Genomic DNA, 21562 nt, shown 5'->3' with positions numbered 1-21562 from the left:
AGTTTTCGTTTGAAAAAGTTTGTGGTGATGCCAAGCTGGTCATCGGACCATTGTTTAATAAAGTGCATTTTGGAGGGAGGGGAGAACGAAAGAAAAAGGAGATGGAGTTTTAATGCCGAACTCCTAGAGGACTTTTGTTTTATAGAGCAATTTAAGGAGTTTTATTTGGGTTGGAAGGCCTTCAAAGCCCAGTTTTTATGTGTTTTGGATTGGTGGGAGCTGGTAAAAATCAGAATTAAGGAGTTTTGCATGGCCTACGGGATAGCCAAGAGGAGGGAGGAGAGAGAGAGAGTGTGGGCACTGCAGAGTGAACTGCAATACTGGGTGGGCGTGGCAAACAGGGGAGGGAGGGTAAAGACAGAAGAGGTAAAGGCGTTAAAGGAACAAATAAGGGCCTATTATATGGAGAAGGCAAGGAGGTTTGCCTTCCTGGCGAGGGTGGAGAGGAAGGAAAGAGATGAGCGAGTAACGCCTTTCTTTTTCAAAACGGTAAGTACACGCCAAAGTGAGGGATGGATAGAGGCGTTAGCCACAAAGGAGGGGGAGGTAAGACTGCAGGAGGGAAAGCTAGACGCTGCAGCGCGTTTCTATTCTGTGCTGTTTGGTAGGGAGGAGAGGGACACAGAGGAGGGGGACAGGCTGGTGGCGCAGCTTTGGAGGAAGGTGCAGGACGGACAACAGGAAGCTTTGGGGAGGGAAATAAATAAGGAAGAGGTAAGGGAAGCCTTGTTCTCCCTAAAGGCGGGGAAAACTCCAGGGAGGGACGGAATAACAAGGGAGTTATATACCCACTTTTGGGGAGAGATGGCAGAGGACCTGGTGGAGGTGTTTAACCGGGTGGGAGAAGTGGGGAAAATGCCCCAGTCGATGAGGGAGGGGGTTATACACCTCCTATTTAAGAAGGGAGAGAGGAAAGACCTGGGGAACTGGCGGCCAATCACACTCCTCTGCACCGATTACAAGGTGCTGGGGAAGGTGCTGGCCAACAGGGCCAAGGGAGTGTTGGGGGAGGTTCTGGGGCCGGACCAAACTTGTGCGGTCCCGGGAAGGATGGGGTCCCAGAACCTAGTGCTGTTGAGGGATGTGCTGGCCTGGGCTAAAAGTAGGAAGGTGGGGATAGGAGTGATTGGCCTGGACCAGCAAAAGGCTTTTGACCGGGTCGACCATGCCTTCCTGGTACAGGTCCTGGACAGAATGGGGTTTGGAGGGGGTTTTGTTGCCTGGGTAAAGGCCCTCTACAACGGAGCCTTCAGCCGGGTGAAGGTTAACGGGGCTTTGAGTGTGCCGGTGAGGCAGGGTAGAGGGGTGAGGCAGGGGTGTCCCCTGTCCCCTTTGCTGTATGTGTGTGTGATAGAGCCCCTGGCGGAGCTGATGAGGCAGGACACGGTTTTTAGGGGCCTGCAGATCCCAGGCAGTGGGGGGGAGAGGGTAAAGGTGCTGCAGTACGCAGATGACACCACAGTGGTGGTCTCCTCAGAGAGGGATGTGGAGAGGGTCATGGGCCTGGTGGGCCAGTACTGTCGAGGGTCAGGGTCAAAGATAAATTATGGTAAGTCGATAGTGATGGTGACCGAGGGATGGAGAGGGAGGAAGGGGGAGCAGCATGGCCTGACAGTGTGTGAGGACGGGATGAAGGTGCTGGGGATCCGGTTCAGCAGGGAGAGGGCGGACAGGCTGAACTGGGAACAGTGCCTAGAAAAGGTAAGGAAGAGGTTAGGCTTGTGGAGGGCGAGAACACTAACCCTATCAGGTAAGATATTAATAGTGAAGGCGGACATTTTGCCGCAACTTATTTATTTAGGGAGAGTTTTCCCAATCCCGGCGGGGTGCAAGATCAGTTTAAACCGGATGATTTTTAATTTTCTGTGGGGAGGGCGTTTGGAACCGGTAAAAAGGGAAATTTTGTTTTTGCCAGTGGAGAGGGGAGGGCGGGGTCTAGTGGACGTAGGCCTGAAGCTTGAGGTGTTGTACCTAAAAAGCATCGTCGACACCTTGGTGGGAGCTGAGAGCCATAAGAGCAGACATCTCATGAGGATGTGGGTGGGGACAGCCATGAGAGAGCTGGTGGGGTGGGACAATAGGGGGCCGAGGGCGGAGGATATCCCGTGGTGCTACTCAAGGGCGGTGCTGTTTTTGAGAGCAAACAGCGAGACCATCATGGCGCAGGGGCTGAAGGACCACAGGGCCCTATATAAAGCGCTTTTGGGCAGGAGGGCGAGGGAGGTAGAGAGGGAGGTGGAGAGAAATGGAGGGCAGTGGAAGTTTTTGTCCGCCAGGTGGCTCCCAAACCGAGCAAGCGACCTGAACTGGTTGGGTGCGGTCTGGGGAGATTGCCGGTGAGGGAGAGGATGCACAGGGCTGGCACTGCCAGGAGCCCTTTGTGCCCCAGGGGCTGTGGGAGGGAGGAGACAGGAGGGCATGCCCTGTGGGAATGCCCTTTTGCTAAGGTCTTTTGGGGGAGGGCAAATAGGGTGGTGTTCCTCCCGATATGGGCCACAGCAGTGGACAGAGCAGCAGCCATGAAGGCTGTTGGTTTGGAAAGGGTGAAGGCTGAGGAAAGGGAGGTGTTCAGCCTCCTGGTGAGCTGGGGGAAGCTGGCCTTGTGGGACAGCCGAAATAGGAAAATTGTGAACCCCTCAGACGGCATGACGGGGGTGCAGTGCTACAGGGGTTGGGAAAGAAGGGTGGTGGTGGAGATAAGGGTGTGCGCCCAGGTAGAGGGACAGGAGAGGTGGAAAAAGAAATGGGGAAAGGTGAAGGCGGCCTTAGGCCTATAATAGTGGCCTAATAAAATTAGGCCGATGAAAGTGTAAATAGTGTACATAAATTGTTAAATAATGAATGTATATGTGTTGTGTTTGTAGAAAGCGTGAGGGGTTTGTATATTGTTTGTGTTATGTGTGTTTAATGTAAATACAATGTAATGTGATATGTGTGGAAATAAAAGTTTATAAAAAAAAATAAAATAAAAAAAAAAATCTGTTCTTATCAGACGGAAACGAAACTTTTTTTCGCGATTAGAGGATTTTTTCTGTGTGGGGGACCATGACGGCGCCAGGACCAGAGAGTTCGGGAGGAGCATTGAGGAGGAGAAACACAATCCGGCTGCAGGTGGCGGTGGAGGAAAGAGGGAAGGTGGATCTGCGCTTCATAATAGTAAGAGTGTTTCATGATTTTTTTAATGTCGGAGTCGACAAGATGTATTGCGTGCAGGATTACCCAAGTAGGGGACTTTTTGACGTGACGCTGGAGAGTGAGGGCCTGTGCTTGGAGGTTTTCGAGGCCTACAAGGAGAGGAAGGAGGCAGAGGTCTTGAAGGGGATAATTATGGAGCCGCTGTTCTCAAACAATGTGAAGCTGGTTACCCTACTTACCTACAACCCCTTTGTTACGGCGAGAGAGGTGGAGGTTTTCTTGGGGAGGTATTGTACAGTGTTGAGGCCCGAGGTGAGGGTGAAGAACTACTTTGGTGTGTGGAATGGGAAGAGGCAGTACCTGGTGAGGCTCAGGCCTGAAGAGGAGGCGGTGGGAGGTGTGAGGCATCTGCCTGCAGTTTTTTCCATCGGGCCGGATAAGGGCTTCCTTACCTATCCAGGACTGCCCACATACTGCAGGAGATGCCTCAAATACGGCCACATGTCCAAGGACTGCAGTTCCTTCGTTTGTTTGGCGTGTGGGGAGGAAGGCCATGCGGCACGCGAGTGCCCCAGAGGAAGGAAGTGCCATCTGTGCGGGAGCCTGGAACACCTGATCCGGGACTGCCCAGCCCGGAGGCGCACCTACGCCGAGGCAGCCGGAGGACAGCCAGCTCCCCCTGGTGGTGGGGAGGAGGAAGCGCAGCGGGGACGGGAGCAGGGCAGTGCTGCTCCTGCTGGTGCAGCGCCCCCTGCGGGAGAGGAGGACGAGGCCCAGGGACAGGGAAGCAAGGCAGCGGGGGAGGAGCAGAGAGAGGAGACAGAGCTGGTGTTGGAGGCAGCTCCTGTGGCGGAGAAGGCGGTCGAGGAGGTGGTGGAGGAGTCGGAGCTGGAGGCCTCGGCTTCAGAGGTGCCGTCATCGGGAGAGGTGCCCCCCACCCCATGTCCTCGGGGCAGGAGGAGAGAGGCGAAGGCAGGCAGAGCAGTGCCGGCCCCGGGTGGAGCAGAGGTGGTGGGCCAAGCGGAGGCTGCAGGAAAGGCACCCCCAGAGGGAGCCCTTGTGTCAGGGGCAGCTGGGGCTGAGGAAGGAGGCCTGGAGGGAGGGGTGAAGCGCAGCCGCACCCTCACGTGGGCGGAGGCCACAGAGGAGCTGGCAGTGGAGAGCACCAGCGGGGAGAGCGGATCTCCTGGGATGGAGAAGAAGAAAAAGAAGAAGAAGAAGGTCAGGCTCGGCGTGGTCAGGGGGGGATCGCACCTGGACTCGGGGGACTCCACTGACGTGTCGAGCAGTGAGAGCCTGGTGTGGGACATGGCTTCCCCCCTGTCCGAGTGTGGGTACGACGAGGGGCCGGTCCGACAGAGGGCCCCGAACGAGGTACCTTTTTTAGATTGTGAGGAGGGAGGGGGAGGGAGGGTGGGGGGGTTTGGCCTGTGAGAGGGAGGTTTATTGTTTGGTTTCCTCAGTTAGGTATCATGGCAGAAAGTGTAATGGTACTGACATGTAATGTGAGGGGTCTGAGGAACGATGGAAAGAGAAGGGGGGTTTTTCATTTTTTGTCACAAAAGAGGTTTTTTGTTTGTTTTGTGCAGGAGGTGCACCTGAGGTCCAGTGAGGACGCTCGCAAATTTTCTTTTGAGTGGAAGAAGGGGTTTTCTTTTTGGAGTGTGGGAGGGGCTCATTCTTCCGGGGTGGGAATTTTGTTTGGAGGGAGGGATATAAGAATAAGAAATGTGTTTTCTTGGGTTCAGGGGAGGGTCCTCGTGGTGGACGGGGATTGGAGGGGAAGAAGGCTGAGGCTCGTGAACGTCTATGCTCCAGCCTTGGTACAAAGGAGAAAATATTTCTTTGTGTCCCTGGAGCAGGTGTGTGCCACGAGCAGGGTGGTAGTGATGGGGGGGGATTTTAACGTTTCTTTTGAGGTGCCGGATTTCTCGGCGGCACATCTGAAGGGTGTGTTGGGGAGGTTCTCCTTAAAGGACGGTTTTAGGGAGGTGTGGCCGAGGGACCCGGGGCTTACCTGGGGGAACAGCAGGGGGGCTAAGTCCCGCCTTGATTATGTTTTTGTTTCGGGGGGGCAGATGGTGAAGGCGGCGGAGGTGATCCCGCTGTTCTTTTCGGATCACAGCGGGGTGGCGGTGACAGTGGGGTGGGATGCGCCAGCATTTGGGAGGGGGTGCTGGCGCATGAACACACAAGTGCTAGAGGAGCGTGCGTTTTGGGGAGGAGTACAAGGGATGGAGGGCGCTGAAGCCCTTCTTCAGTACCGCGGTTGAGTGGTGGGAGGTAACAAAGGCCCGAATTAGGGCCTTTGTTATCAGATACTGCAGGGGAAGGAGGAGGAGGGAGCAGAGGTACTCTCTTAAGCTCCAAAGGGAGCTAGAGGGGCTATATGTGCGGTGGAACAAGGGGGAAGGGTTTGATGAGGGGAGGTGGGAGGGGTTAAAGGCAGAGCTAAGGGCGCTGCACGAGGGGAAGGCGCGCTCCCTGGCTTTTAAGAGCCAGGGAGAATTACATGAAAAAGGGGAGGCGGTTTCGGCCTACTTTTTTCAGAGGGTAAGGGCGATGAGGGTGAGGAGGGTGATGGAAGGGTTGAGGGGGGAGGACGGGAAGGTGCAGAGAGAGGTAAAGGAGATGCAGAAGGTGGCCTCCCGGTACTACGCCAAACTTTTTGGGGAAAGGGAGGTGGATACGGTGGCCGCAGAACATTTCTTGGGGTTGGTGGAGCAGAAGGTGCCGGAGGGAGTGAGGGCGGTCTTGGAGGTGCCCTTCAGCTTGGAGGAGCTCGGAAGGGCCCTCTCTGGGATGAAGGGAGGGAAGGTCCCGGGGAAGGATGGGATCCCCAAGGAATTTTATTGTAAATTCTGGGAGATGGTGGGCCCAGACTTCTTGGACGTAGGGGGGGAAATATTTGAGAAGGGGGAGCTTGGCCCCTCGATGAAAGAAGGAGTGGTGGCCATGCTCTTTAAGAAGGGCGATGAGCTTGACATAAAAAACTGGCGCCCAATAACACTTCTGGGCGTCGATTACAAGCTCATCGCCCGGGCACTGGCAGGCCGGCTGAGGTTGGCCATGCCGTTCCTGGTGGGGGAGGACCAGACCTGTGGGGTAGAGGGGAGAACAGCTGTGTGGAATCTCCAGCTCACGCGGGATGTCCTGTGTTGGGTGGAGGAAAGGCACCTCCCGCTTGCCTTGATTTCTCTCGATATGGAGAAGGCTTTCGATAGGGTAAGTCATAGATTTTTGTTTGGGGTTTTAGGGCGTTTGGGTTTTGGGGTAAAGTTTTTAAGGTGGCTGCACGTGATGTATAGGGGTGTAGGGAGTAGGGTAGGGGTTAACGGGCACTTGGGGGACATGGTGTGGCAGAAGGGGGGGGTAAGGCAGGGGTGCCCTTTGTCACCACTCCTTTTTGTTTTGTATTTAGAGCCAATGGCGGAGGCAATTAGGAGGGAGGGAGGGATAAAAGGGGTGCCAATGCCAGGGGCGGGGGGTGAGGTTTTGAAGTTGGCAATGTATGCGGACGATGTGTGTTTGTTTATGGATGGGGACAGGAGTGTGCGGAGGGCGATGGAGGTGGTGGGGGACTTTGCCAGGGGGGCGGGGGCCGCTATTAACCTGGCAAAGTCAAAAATTAAGTACTTAGGGGCGTGGAAGGGGAGAAGGGATGGACAGGGGGGGCTGCAGGTAAGTATAGGGCCAGTGAAGGTACTGGGGGTAGAGTTTGGAGAGGGAGACAGGAGGGACGCAGCGAGGAACTGGGAGAGGAGGGTGGCGGGGGTGAAGAGCAAATTAGGCCTCTGGACGACACGCCGGCTCACACTGTCCGGGAGGGTCCTCGTCCTAAAGGCCGACATTCTGCCGGGGCTGATTTATTTGGCCTGTGTTTTTCTGTTGCCCGTGCGGCTTAGGAGGGAGCTGGTGCGGGCCGTGTTTAAGTTTTTGTGGGGGGGTTATGAATATGTGAGGAGGGAGGTGATGTACATGGCGGTGGAGGAGGGAGGGAGGGATGTGCTTCACCTTCCCCTCAAGCTAGATGTTTTGTTTTTTTGTAATGTGTGTGTTTCTTTGGTTTCCCCCCAGGGGCATAAATTTCAGTATTTTGTTCGGTTTTGGTTTTCATCGTTTGTGCGGTTTTTGGTGGGGTGGGACAACAGGGTGCCGAGGGGGCAGGTGGCCCCTGCTCATTATGCGCAGGTGGGGCGCTGGGCCAAGAGGCACAAGGAGTGTGCAGATAGGGAGTTGGTGCTGCACCACAGGGCCCTGTATAAGGCCCTAAAAGAGCGGCTGAGGCCTGTGGGGGGGACAGGAGTGCCGGTGGGGCGGGAGGTGTGGGCGGCGATCCAGCCAAAGGGCCTGGAGAACCGCCTGAGGGACCTGAACTGGCTGGTGGCCTACGGGAGGCTGCCAGTGAGGGACGTCCTGTACCGGCACGGGCTGACCCAGAACAGGTTCTGTCCCAGGGAGGGCTGTGGGAGGGAGGAGGAGACCGTGGCCCATGTCTTCTGGGGCTGTCCCTTTGCCCAGGAGGTGTGGCAGCGGATGGGGAGGAGGTACAGGAGTGTAAGGGGCGTGACACGGGAGGGAGTGTTATTTGGAGAGGGGTTGGGGAGGGAGAAGGGGAGGGCCAGGTTTCAGACGCTGCTGCTGCTGAGCCTGGCGAAGCAGAAGCTGTGGGGGGCGCGGGGGGAGAGGGGGGCGGTGAAGACGGGGTGGACAGGGAGGGGGGTGGTGCGGATGGTGGAGGCGGAGGTGGAGCGGCGCTTCCGATGGGAGGTGCTCAGGTGGGGTTTCCACGCCGCATGGGAGCGATGGAAGTGGGTGAGTTAGGGTTTTTGAAGGGTTTTGTGTGTAGGGCTGTTTTTGTTTGTTTCTTGTTTGGTTTGTATTGCTGTCTCTGTTTTCTGAGATTTTTTGGATTGAAATGCGTTTTGTATGGTGGGACTGTGTTGGGAAGGGGGAGGGGGAAAGAATGGGGTTTGGGGACCTTGGGACTTGGTTGGGAAGGGGTGGGGTTTTGGGGTTTTTTTTCTGGTAAAGAGAGATGTAGAGAGGTTTTGTGTTTGGATTTTGTTGTACAGTGTGTGTATGTGAAATGATGTCTGAGCGGACAATAAAATAATTTAAATACAAAAAAAAATCTGTTCTTATCAGTTTAATATCTGATACGTCCCCTATCAGGGGACTATATATTAAACGGATTTTTGGCACAGGGAGTCGGAGAAGGAGCTTGCTCCGTCCGCTTCAAGCATCGACCCGTTATTGCAGTGCGTTCGGGAACGGTGCGCCTCTCCAAGTTTTGTGCAAAAAAAGGTTGTGTTTTGTTGCCCTGTTCTTCCCCCCTCTTTGTTTGTTTGTTTGTTTGTTTGTTTGTTTTTTTTGTATGTATGTAAATAGGGTGAATATGTGCCCTTGTTGTAAGTGTGCTTGCCTCAGTTTTTTAGCAAAACGATGTAGTTTTCTGTGCGGGACGTAACTGTTTGTTGTTATTGCGCTGTCTCGCTTTTCCCACCTTCCCTCTCGGATTGTCTGTCCGGCCGGCTGGCGGCAGTGGCAACCCCGGGTCAGTGGGAGTGGCTGGGAAGGGGGCCGGAGGCGCCTGGTGCGCTGAAAGGTCACATTTCGCTCGGGTTTCTCTTCAGCACGCACAAATCTTTCGCCTTTTACTAAAGGGGCGAATGGCGCAGCTGTGGAGGGCGCCACCGAGCCAGCGTCCACTAGGGGGGGAACCAATGCTGCTGCCCCAACAGCCAACAGCCAGAGGAGAGTGACAGGTATGACCCGCCTGGAGTTTAGCCGGGCAGTGCTTCAGCGAGCCATGGGCTTCGTGCCAGGCGACCTGAACTGCCTGGTGAAGGTTCCAGGTAACGCTGATATTTTTGAAATTAGCTTTAAAAACGCCAATGTCCTGGAGAGGTTCTGGAACCTCTATAGAGAGGGGAAGGACAGGTCTCCCCTCAACAACTTTCAAGTTGAGCCCCTGTCCGACACGGAAAGCAAAGTGGTCACTGTACAGTTTTTTAATGAAACTGTACAGGACCACGATGTGAGTACGTGGTTGGGCAGGTACGGCCTAGTAAAATCTGAAGCCAGGAGGGTCCTGGATGAGGATGGAGTCTGGACCGGGGCCAGGAAATGGCTGGTCCAGCTCAAGCCTGATCCCTCTGCAGTGGGGGGGGTATGTCACATCCCCAGTACCATCACGCTGGGGAGACACCGGGGCGTGGTGTTTTATTACGGCATGCCCAAGCTGTGCAGGAACTGCGGCGAGTTAGGTCACTTGGCCGCAGCCTGCACAGTGGTCAAGTGCAAGTCGTGTGGCGGCGAGCACGAGACCAGGGCGTGCCGTGACCCGAGGCCCTGTAATCTTTGCGGGGTGAGGGGGCATCTCTTCCGGGATTGCCCCCTCTCGTACGCGAACAGGGCCCGGAGCACCGCGCCCCCACCACCGTCAATGACTGCCCCCCCTCCCCCACCCTGCCCTACCCCCACACCACGCATTAGAGCACCCACTCCCCCTTTGCCCCAGCCTGACAGCCTAACCCCCACAACACAAACACTACCAATCCTTCCCTGCAGCACAACACCGGCAACCCCCACCTCAATAGCACCCCCTGTTACCCAACCCTCTGTCATCACAGTAAAAGAGGAGCCTGACTCTGACACCCCCATTGTGGTGGAGGGGTCAGACTCCTCATCTGCAGAATCGGACACAAATTCCATCACTCCGTGGCAAAAACCTAAACGAAAGGGGAAAAGAATTTGATCACCCACAACAGCCAAACCGCAAAATACACCCAGCCAGCCTCCAAACCCAGCAATAACACGCCAACCGATCAACGCCAAAAGACAAACAGTACAATCAAACAAAAAACACAGTACACAGTCCCAAATCTTTCGCCAGGCCCAATACCCTTCCCAAACCTCCCACCCATCCACCAAAATCAGTACATCACAAGGAAAACTTACAGAACATTGGCACACTTCACCCCCATTCCATCAGGGACCAGCCAGCCCCCGGTCCGGACTCTCAAAGGGAGGCGACAACATCCCCCCCCTCCCAGGCCCTCCTAGGCCCGGGGGGGAGGCCTGGGGCAAAAACAACCACTCCCACCTCTCCAGGACGGAACCTCCCAGGCAGTCAGGAGGGGAGACCCATGGGAGAACATGGTCAGGGGGTGAGTAGGCGCCACAATAACCCGGATACAATTTTCAATACAATAAATCAAATTTGTCAGAATATGGCTAACAGCCATACTGGATCACCAGACACCCAAAAACAATAAAATATCATGGCATACAACTTTACACTTACCACACTTAACACCCGCAGTATCAGACACCCCGATAAACGCACCACCGTTTTCTCCATTCTGTCACAGATCCCCTCAGACGTCGTCCTGCTCCAGGAATGTGGGATTCCGTTTCGGGAGTGGGATGGCGTTCTGGGGGAGGAATGGAGAATGGGAGACTCTCTCTGGTCTGGCTCAAACATCGCCAGAGCTGATGGGGTCGGCACGTTGATGAAAAATCCCTATGCAAAAATAACAGCACACAGCATTGTGGAGAGTGGGCGAATCCTCGTCACCGATCTCGAGGTCGGGGGTTCCCCACTCAGGGTCATCAACGTGTACGGTCCCACCAGCGTGGCCGAGAGAGTCTGCCTATTCACTAAACTACCACCACTGTTACACTGCACAATGCCCGTCGTCGTAGGGGGAGATTTCAACTGTGTTTTAAGAGATGAGGACCGCAGCAAACCAAGGCCGGATCGCTCCGGCATCCTGCTGCGGTCCCTCATCGAGGATTTCTCCCTCTGCGACGCCGGGGGCGCCTCTCCTCCCCAACACACTTTTGTGAGTTCCTCTGGCTCCTCCTCATCCAGAATTGACATGTTTCTGCTCTCCCCAGGCCTGAGGGTGCACAGCTATTCCACCAAGGCGGTGCACTTCTCGGACCACCACATGGTAACCGTGTCCCTGGTCTGGGAGAAATCTATAACCGTGGGTAAGGGGCTCTGGCGGATGAATATCAGCCATCTCCAAGACCCCCAGGTGCGTCTCTCCTTCTCGAGAAGATACCTGGAGTGGGTGAGTCTGAAACATCTCTTTGACTCCCCGGTGGAGTGGTGGGAGATGGTGAAGGAGCGAGTGCGGGGCTACTTCCGGGCAGTCGGGCGGAGGAAGGCGAAGGAAGGGAGGGCAGTTTTTGAACGCCACAATGCTGCCCTCCAAAGACTAAGCCTCCTCCAGTCCCGAGGCCTGGATGTTGGCAGCGAAATCGCACAAGCTCGGCAGAGCCTCACCACCCTCTACCGGGAAGAGCGGAAGAAACAGACCTTCCGCTCCAAACTCCAGGGCCTCCAGGAGGATGAGAAGTGCACGCGGTTCTTCTTCCGCAGGGCACGAACCAAGACGAATAACATCTTGTCTCTCTATAACAGCAGAGGTGTGGTGGTGTCTGAAGAGGCGGAGGTCCGGGAGGTGGCCAGGGAGTTCTACGAGGGCCTTTACAGCGAGAGGCCCTCAGACGGGGCTCTCATGGACACCTTCCTGGGCTGCCTGGACAGACGCCTGGGAGATGAGCAGATGGAGGCGGAGTTGAGCACTGAGGAGCTCACCAGGGCCGTGCACTCCCTGAATACACACAAAGCTCCGGGCCCTGACGGAATCCCAGCTGAGTTTTACCAGGCTCACTGGGATCTCCTGAAGGGGGACGTGGCGGAAGTGTTCAGGGCTGCGTACAGGGAGGGGCGGTTAGGCGCCTCACTGAGACAGAGCTCAGTAGCTCTTGTCCCAAAGAAGGGGGACCTGAAGGACCTCCGCAACTGGCGGCCGATCAACCTCCTCTCAGTCGATTATAAGATCATGGCGAAGGCGCTGATGGGGAGGTTCCAAGGCCTGATAACATCGGTGATCGGACCGGACCAGACCTGCAGTGTGCAGGGGAGGTCCATAAATGACAACCTGCTCCTCGCGAGGGATCTAATCATCCACTCCGGGGAGCGGAGGTCCCCCTTGTGCCTTCTCAGTCTCGATCAAGAGAAGGCATTTGACCGGGTGAGTCATGTGTGCTTGGAGAGAGTGCTAGAGAAAATGAACATTCCTGGCCCCCTCCTGCGCTGGACAAAAATCTGTCTGACAGACATAACGGGCAGAGTGGTTGTCAATCGACAGCCCTCTGCCCCGTTTGATGTCAGGTCTGGCGTCAGGCAGGGGTGCCCTCTAGCATCTCTCCTGTACGTCATCTACCTGGAACCGTTCCTCCAGGCCATCAGGGCCAATCCAGGGGTGGTGGGCTATCCACTCCCTGGAGCGGGGGGGGAACGGCTAAAGGTGATGGCGTACATGGACGACATTGCCATCGTCGCCACAGATAGTCGTTCTATCGCTTGTGCCACCAAGGTGTTGGACGACTTCTGTGTGGCCACTGGCGCCCTGGTCAACAGGGACAAGAGTGAACTGTTTCTGTCTCCATATTGGAGTGAGGAGCTGACCGTTTCCTTCCCTGTACGTAGGAATACCATCAAGCTCCTGGGGGTGACCTTCCAGGCTGACGGAGGAGGGAGAACCAGCTGGGAGGGAGCCCTCCGCCACGTCCAAAATAAAATCAGGAGCTGGAGTGCACGGCCCTTGACCATGGCGGGTAAGATCCTTGTCCTGAAGGCAATTGTCCTACCCATTCTGCTCTATGTGGGGAGGGTGTTTCCCCCAGACAAAGCCACCGGGAAGCTAATCACCCGGATGGCTTTCCGCTTTGTCTGGGGGAGCACCATGGAAAAACTTAAACGCGTCACCCTCCTCAAAGAGGAGCGGAATGGGGGGCGGGGGGTCCCAGACATTGTGAACATCATTATGGTGCAGGGTCTGGCCACCCTTGTCCAGAACGTAGGGAAGGTGGGTAAGGCCTCTGGTACCTTTGCCAGGTACTATGCCACCCCCTTCCTCAGAGCAATGGGCTTGGGTGTGCTGGACCTCACCATACCCTACAGCTGGGACCCCCCCTATGTCTATCGAGCCCTGAAGGACTTTGCCTACAGGACGGGTCTGCCCAGGGCTGGCCTAACCTCGTGGAGCTATAAAATGATTATGGCTCATTTAAGATCTGGAGAAATTGTAACGCTCCCGAGGGGGGGGCCAGACCTGGACCCGCAAGTCATCTGGGCAAATGTAACACACAAATGTCTTACAAACAAACAAAAAGACATTGCCTGGATGACAGCCCATAGGTGTCTCCCCACCAGAACATTTATGTATCGCCGGCACTTAGCCCTGACAGAGCGCTGCCCCCACGGATGCACTGACTCAGAACACATCCACCACCTGTTCTGGGAGTGCTCCGTGGCCAGGCGGGTCTGGGGCCTTGTTTGTTCCTCTGTCTCCCTAAGCAGGTTCCTGCCAAGATCCTCCCTGATGGCTGAGGGCGTCCTCTACGGTCCGCCGGGGGGATGCAAGTCCACCGTGCTCCAGCGTCAGTGGAGGATCATCAACACCGTGAAGCAGGTCCTGTGGGAGACGAGGAACATCAAGGTCTACCAGAAAACAGCTGTAGACCTGGTCACTCTCCGGAGGAGGATTCAAAACCTCCTCCAGGACGGCATTCTGGTGGACATGCACACCAACAAGAACCTGGCGAGAGAGAAGTGGGGGGTGGACCATTGGAAAGAATTCATCATATAGTCCACCCCCCCAAGGGACACAGAAGGGACACAGAAGCCTCTCGGGACAACCAAACCTGAGCGGAATGGACTCTTTCTTTACTATTTTCTCGTCTTTTAATTCACCTTAGTTTCTTTATTGTTGAAATTGATTTTGTTAAGTTTTGTAAGGTCTCTTTGTAATATTTTGTAATCACTCTCTCTTTAAGTCTGTTTTCATTCCTTTGATGTCTTTGTTTCATTAGTTTAAGTTTTTGATTAAATGATTATTTTGTGTTAATTAGTGTGTTTTAAAAAAAAGAAAAAGAATTTTAAAATGTAAAGAAATGTAAAAAAACCAATAAAACCACATTTTACTAAAGATTTCCGTGGAGAGGAACGCACCTGAGTTTGTGCTATTTTTGGATGCTCCGTCCACAGGACGGGGCAACTTCGAACGGTTTAAGGACAGACGGCAATGTGCGACAGGTATGCGGGTTGCTTGCGAGTCGCCGATGAGCCGAGCCGACTTGCTCGTTTCTGGCTTATCGCCTGCTTGCCACGTGCGATCGATGCCCCGCTCGCTCAATAGCTTTGGTCGCTGCCTAGAGAGCTATTCAGTAAGTAACAGCGTACTCGGTATGTGTTGAGTGTTTTTGGCGGCTGTGCCTGCCAGTGGAGGACAGTGGATCTTGGTGGGAGGAGCCAGCTGAGTCCGGTCGTTACGGTAGCTCGCCGGCCGGCCAGTCAGTGCGTGCGCAGGGTTCTTGGGAAGGCGGGGAGGGGGGCCGGCCCCTGGGCCAGGTGGCGTCTGCCCCGAGCGCGGTCCGGGGCCACCGGGAGGGCGCCGCCGGCAGGGGCCAGTTTGCGGTTATCGCTTCTCGGCCTTTTGGCTAAGATCAAGGGTAAGATCCATGATGGTTCATGGATCCCCTAGGGTCTCTGCCGGAGGTCTGGAGCGTATTACACCTGCTCTCAAGCCAGGCTTCGGCCTGGTGGTGAGGAGCGATCGGGGGTATTTTAGGTTCCCCCTGATAGACTAGTACCCTTCGGGGTTAGAAATGTACCCTTCGGGGCCTGAATTGAACCCTTCGGGGCTATCTGATTGGATTTATTGCTACTGGAACTTGGATTTGGATATGGATTGACTTGGATTTTGATTCGGACAACGGCGCTGTTGTATATAATGTGAATAGGCTTAGTTAGAGTAGATTTAATAATAAAAAGGTAAAACTCTTAGCCAACGCTAATGCCTTGACTTTGAGCTTCACCAAAAAAAAAAAAAAAAATCTGTTCTTATCAGTTTAATATCTGATACGTCCCCTATCAGGGGACTATATATTAAACGGATTTTTGGCACAGGGAGTCGGAGAAGGAGCTTGCTCCGTCCGCTTCAAGCATCGACCCGTTATTGCAGTGCGTTCGGGAACGGTGCGCCTCTCCAAGTTTTGTGCAAAAAAAGGTTGTGTTTTGTTGCCCTGTTCTTCCCCCTTTTTGTTTGTTTGTTTGTTTGTTTGTTTGTTTTTTTTGTATGTATGTAAATAGGGTGAATATGTGCCCTTGTTGTAAGTGTGCTTGCCTCAGTTTTTTAGCAAAACGATGTAGTTTTCTGTGCGGGACGTAACTGTTTGTTGTTATTGCGCTGTCTCGCTTTTCCCACCTTCCCTCTCGGATTGTCTGTCCGGCCGGCTGGCGGCAGTGGCAACCCCGGGTCAGTGGGAGTGGCTGGGAAGGGGGCCGGAGGCGCCTGGTGCGCTGAAAGGTCACATTTCGCTCGGGTTTCTCTTCAGCACGCACAAATCTTTCGCCTTTTACTAAAGATTTCCATGGAGAGGAACGCACCTGAGTTTGTGCTATTTTTGGATGCTCCGTCCACAGGACGGGGCAACTTCGAACGGTTTAAGGACAGACGGCAATGTGCGACAGGTATGCGGGTTGCTTGCGAGTCGCCGATGAGCCGAGCCGACTTGCTCGTTTCTGGCTTATCGCCTGCTTGCCACGTGCGATCGATGCCCCGCTCGCTCAATAGCTTTGGTCGCTGCCTAGAGAGCAGCTATTCAGTAAGTAACAGCGTACTCGGTATGTGTTGAGTGTTTTTGGCGGCTGTGCCTGCCAGTGGAGGACAGTGGATCTTGGTGGGAGGAGCCAGCTGAGTCCGGTCGTTACGGTAGCTCGCCGGCCGGCCAGTCAGTGCGTGCGCAGGGTTCTTGGGAAGGCGGGGAGGGGGGCCGGCCCCTGGGCCAGGTGGCGTCTGCCCCGAGCGCGGTCCGGGGCCACCGGGAGGGCGCCGCCGGCAGGGGCCAGTTTGCGGTTATCGCTTCTCGGCCTTTTGGCTAAGATAGGCGGTCGAATCGTTGGTTGGTGAGAGAGGAGTCTTGTCACGCCCAAAAAAAAGTAAGTAAATAATAGTTGTCTTTTTTGTTGCTTGTGTTGCTTGTGTCTTTTTTGTGTGTAGATTGTGTTAAGAGCCCAACCGGAGAGGAGGAGTGAGGGGGTCCTCCGGGAGGGTAAGGCCCTTTTTGGGCTTGCTTTTCTTTGTTTCTTGGTTTGTTGGAGGTCTGTGTAGAATTGTTTGTAGTGTGGTGAAATTTGTGTGGTGGCGTATCCGGGATGGCGGCTGCTAGGGTCGGCGCCCGGAGGCACTGCTGTGTGCGTTTCTCCCTAAAGGAGAAGGAAGGGAAGCTCCTGGAGATGTCCCGTTTGGACTTCTCCAGGAAGCTTCTCATGGGAGCCTTAAAGTTTGTGCCGGGAGACATAAACTGTTTGGTTGTGCTCCCGAGGGGTCGGGGCTTTGACGTAAGCTTCCGCACCCCTCAGCTGTTGGGTTCCTTCTGGAACTCAATCGAGAACATTAAAGAGAGCTTCTCAATGTTCGACATTGAGAGGCTCACAGACGACTCGGTTAAATACATCGTGTTCAAGATGTATAATGAGACGGTGGAGTCGGAAGACCTGGTAGCCTGGCTAAAAAACTACTGCCTGGTGAGGGGGCCAGCCCAGAAAATTATGGATATAGACGGTATCTGGACGGGGAGTTGGAAGGTCCCGGTGAAATTAGTGGAGGATAGAACTGGTTATGGGGGGTTGAGACACCTGCCCTCCCTTATTGTTCTTGGGGAAAACAGGGGGCTGGTGTTTTACCAAGGCCAGCCAAAGCTCTGCAGGAAGTGTGGGGCCTATGGTCACCTGGCAGAGGCCTGCCAGGTCATTTTTTGCAATCGGTGCAGGGAGGTGGGGCATCTCGCCGCTGATTGCAAGAATGGAATCAGGTGCAATCTCTGCAGGTCTTCAGACCACCTGTTCAGAGATTGCCCTGATTCCTACGCGAACAGGGCCAAGCAGGCGAGGGCTGACGCCCGGGAGAGGCAGCGGGAGGAGGGGGAGGCCATGAGGAAGGAGCAGGAGGAGAAGGAAGAGGGAAAGGGTGAGGAAGCCCAAGAAGGGGCAGAAGGTGAGAATGGTGGTCAGGGTGTGGCTGGAACGAGTGGAGTGAGTGAGAATGTGGGAGAGAATGAGGGAGAGCCAGGTGGAGTGAATGGGGGAGCAAACGAGGGAATGAGTGTGGGCGTGGCTGGGGGGAAGAGTGCAGGTGAGAATGGGGGAGTAAATGAGGGAACGAGTGTGGGCGTGGCTGGAGGGAAGGGTGTTGGTGAGAATGTGGGGGAGAAGGAGGGAGAGGCAGGTGGAGTGAATGTGAAGGTTAATGACGGAACGAGTGTGGGCGTGGCCGGGAAAGAAGGTGCAGGTGAGGAGGTGGAAGTGAAGGAGGGGGAGAACAGGGAGAAAGAAATGGCCTGTGAACCCGTCGAGTCTCTGTACTCTGACTCCGACTCTGACGCAGTCTTCATGGAGACTGTAACAGAGGGGGAGAGTGATGAGGAAATGTTGGTGGAGGGAATGGTCCGCAAAAGAGGTGCAGAGACTGGAACGGAAGGGGTGGAAAGAAAGAAAAGGGGGGTGAGGGAGAGGTGGGGCCTGATGGCTGGGCTGTCAGACAGCGGGTCATCGGGCTCCTCCCCAATCTACCCGGAGCAGGGACAAAACCAGGCCCCCTACATATCAGAGACTGAACCATCGTCATCTGCTGGGTCACCAGCAGGTGGCAGTGGGGTTTTAAAGTGATGGTGAGTATGGCATTTCTTTTAACTTCGTGGTGTTTTTAACTCTTTCTACCTGTTCTAACCCTCACTTCTTAATTTAAAAAGAAATTTTAATAAAATGGCTTCCCAGCACATGCCCCTCACGGTGGCAACCATTAATGTGTGCAGCGTGAGGACATTAAAGAGGGCAAGATCTGTGTTGTGTGCTTTGGAAAGTGTGCAAGCAGATGTGATTTGCCTACAGGAGTGTGGGCTGCCATATCGCTCCTCCTACAGGTTGTGGGAGGACCTATGGCAGCAGGGGCCGTCTCTCTGGAGCGGCTCCCACTCCAATCGGGCGGATGGTGTGGCAGTGCTGGTGAAGAACAGGAATATTGAGGTGAAGGGGAGCACAGTGGTGAGAACAGGCAGAGTTTTAACTGTATCTCTCTGTTTTAATGAAATGACTTTTAACCTCGTGAATATTTATTGCCCGCAGGGGAAGCAGGAGCGCTGGGAGCTCCTTCAGGAGCTCCCCACATACCTTTTAGGGAGAGCTCCTCTGCTATTGGTTGGGGATTTTAATTGCGTTTTAAACAGGGCTGGGCGGAGGGGAGCAGGGGAGGATTTTAAAATGGACAAAACGTCTTTTTATTTGAAAAATTTAATTAATGATTTTAAACTCACAGATATTTATTCTGTTCTTAACCCGGGGCAGGAGGGTTTTACCTGGCGCACGAGTGATGGATCCCGGGCATCGAGGATTGACTTCCTCTTTGCCAGGGGTTTTGCTGGTCTGGCATCGTCTCTGAGCCCGGTATTTTACTCAGACCATTCCCTGCTGTGCTGCTCCCTGGCTGTGAAGTCAGGTGTAGCAGTCGGCAGGGGAATATGGAAACTGAACTGCCGGTTGTTGGAGGACCCGGCAGTAGTGATGGCTTTTAATGAAGTGTATGAAGAATGGCGGACCCTCCAATGTTTTTATGAGACCCGGGCTGAGTGGTGGGAGTGGGTAAAAAAACAAATAAAGGGATTTTTTATTAAACAGGGGAGGGAGAAAAAAGCAAAGGAGAGGAGGGTGTGGGTGGGACTACAAAAAAGATTAAATAGGTACGGGAACTTAATAAATATGGGGTTTGATTTTAAAGAAGAATACAAAGAGGTCAAAAGAGAGATGGAGTTTTTAATGGAGAAGAAATGCCAGAGCATCATTTTTAGCAGTAGAGAGAAAGAGATTGAGGAAGGAGAAAAATGTACGAGATTCTTTTTTAAAAAGATTTTATCAAGGAATATTTTAATGAAAGGTCTGAAGGGAGAAGATGGAGTTTTAAATACTGATACAGATGGCATGCTGAGGGTGGTGGAGGGGTTTTATGGTAATTTATTTAGGGAAAAGGAGGTAGAGGAGGAAAGGACGGGGGAGGTGCTAAATTTTATAGAGGGGGTGGTGGAGGATAGCGGCATTTTGGAAGGAGGAATTGGGAGGGAAGAGATAACACGCAGTTTCAAGTCTTTTAAAAAAGGCAAAGCACCTGGCCTAGATGGGCTGCCACAGGAATTTTATGGAAAATTTTGGTATTTATTAGAATCAGATCTTTTAAATATTTTTAACGAATTTGACAATTTTAAAATTTTACCTAAGAGTTTTAGAGAGGGGGTGGTCACACTAATTTTTAAGAAAGGAGAGAGGCACGAGATAAAGAATTGGCGCCCGATCACCCTTTTAAATTTCGATTTTAAGCTCTTGAGTAAGATTTTAACCCTGAGGATGAGGACGGTTTTACCTGACGTGATCCACCCGGATCAAACTTGTGCTGTGGCTGGAAGGAGGATCACTGACAGCCTCGTACTGGTAAGAGACGCCATTTGTTATGCGAGAGACAGAAACATTCGGCTCGCCGTACTAAATTTAGATTTTGAAAAGGCGTTCGATCGAGTCTCGCACCAGTACCTGTTCAAGGTGCTGGGGAAAATGGGCTTTTCGGCTGGGTTCATAGCACGGGTGGGGCTTCTGTACACGGGGATTAGAAGCAGAATCCTGGTGAACGGGGTCCTCTCCAAGGCAGTAGACGTCCGCTGCGGTGTCCGCCAGGGCTGTCCGTTATCGCCACTTCTGTTTGTGTGCTGTATAGAGCCACTGGCACAAGTGTTGAGAAGGGATACCCGGATATCAGGGCTGGGCATTCCAGGGAGCGGTGGGCAGGAGGCCCGCTGCATTTTATACATGGATGACGTGACCGTACTCTGCACTGACCAGCCTTCCATTGACCGGACTGTTGACAGGACAGTGTGGTTTGGGAGGGCCTCAGGGGCAAGACTCAACAAGGACAAGTGCGACCTGAAACTGTACGGACGTTGGACAGAGACCGACGACAAGGCAAGACCTGACCAAGTGAGAATCCTCGGGGTCCATTTTAATTCTGACGGACATGGGGATGGGAACTGGGAGGGGATTTTAAGAACAACTGAAAAACGGCTGGGGTTTTGGAGACTGAGGGAACTATCGCTGGAGGGCAAAATACTCATTTTAAAATCAGTGATTTTACCCTTGTGGCTGTTTGTGAGTGTTGTGTTTGTGCCGTCTCGTGCCGTGTTGTCTCGTCTTGATCGTGCTGTGTTTTATTTTTTATGGGGCACAAAATGGGAGCGGTTGCCCAGAACGGTGGTGAAGAAGGAACCAGAGAAGGGTGGGAAGGGGGTTCTGGACTTTTACACTGTGTTGTGGTGCCACTTTGTGGCGCTGCAGGTGTCCTTGTGTCTGTCCTTGTCATGTAAAGCGTCCTTTTTTGTCAAGTTTTTTAGCGGGGCCTATTTTAAAAGCATTGGGGTGGTGAAGGTGCCTTTAACGGTGCCTTTGGCTTTTAAAATGGTGGGAGGGTATGTGAAGATGAAGGCCTTTTTAAAGAAGATGGGGTTGGAAGGGGTGGGAGCGGGGGTTTTAACTAACCACAAGTCTCTCCTGTCCTTTGTGCAGGGTAGGGATCCGGTGAGCCAGGTGCGTGAGCTGGCAGTAGGTCAGCCGGAAGAAGTTTGGAACGCTGTGGCCCACCCAGATCTGCTGCATCGCCATAGAGACCTGGCCTGGCTGGCGGCGCATGGGGTCCTCCCGGTCCAAGGAGTGCTGCATGCCCGGAGACTGGCCAGGACTGCAGAGTGCCCTTGGCCCAGGTGTGAAGAGGAGGAGTCGGTCCGCCACTGTCTATGGGACTGCCCAGTGGCAAGGACCCTCTGGACACAGTGCGGGCCCCTGATCCAGCTGCTGCTGGGAGCGGGACTGACCCTGCAGTGCCAGATGGTGCTGTACGGCGTGGGCAGGGGAAGGACCTCACGCCGGTGGAGGTGCCTGTGGCTGGCCATAAACTGTGGGAAACAGGCCATCTGGACTGCCCGCACTGTGTGGATCAAAGAGAACAGGGCCTTGTCACCGGAGGCACTGAGGAGGGTGGCGTTTGCCTCCCTCAGAGACTACATGTGGCGTGACCGGCGGAGAAGAGGAGTGGACTGGGCCAAGGGGGCATGGGGGCATGCAGCCTGGACAATGATCATGGGGCCGGGAGGGCCAGCCTGACCGGCCTGGATCTGTTATGACGAGGTAACAGGGGCGGTGTGAAGGCAGGTTGTTTAAGAGCGCCCACCGCTGCCCGGTACAAAGGTCTTCTGTTTTAATGATTGTGGTGGTTATTTTAAATATTGTGTGTGCTTTTATCGATAAAAAGGG

At 54.1% G+C, this 21562-nt stretch overlaps 2 non-coding genes and 1 pseudogene across 2 annotated transcripts; all 3 read left to right on the top strand.

Annotated features, from left to right (window-relative positions):
• The first annotated feature begins 8247 nt into the window (after positions 1 to 8247).
• Positions 8248 to 8422, top strand: LOC133106424 (U2 spliceosomal RNA; annotated as a pseudogene).
• A 6592-nt stretch (positions 8423 to 15014) lies between these two features.
• On the top strand, positions 15015 to 15207 carry LOC133106471 (U2 spliceosomal RNA). The gene has a single exon (XR_009704507.1). It is a non-coding gene; the product is annotated as a U2 spliceosomal RNA (small nuclear RNA).
• Positions 15208 to 15535: 328 nt separating this feature from the next.
• LOC133106108 (U5 spliceosomal RNA) lies at positions 15536 to 15652 on the top strand. The gene has a single exon (XR_009704285.1). It is a non-coding gene; the product is annotated as a U5 spliceosomal RNA (small nuclear RNA).
• The last annotated feature ends 5910 nt before the right edge of the window (positions 15653 to 21562 follow it).

The sequence above is a fragment of the Conger conger genome, chromosome 12 (assembly GCF_963514075.1).
Source record: "Conger conger chromosome 12, fConCon1.1, whole genome shotgun sequence".
NCBI lineage: Eukaryota > Metazoa > Chordata > Actinopteri > Anguilliformes > Congridae > Conger > Conger conger.
Note: the sequence above shows the minus strand (reverse complement) of the source record. Positions and strands in the feature narration are given on the sequence as shown.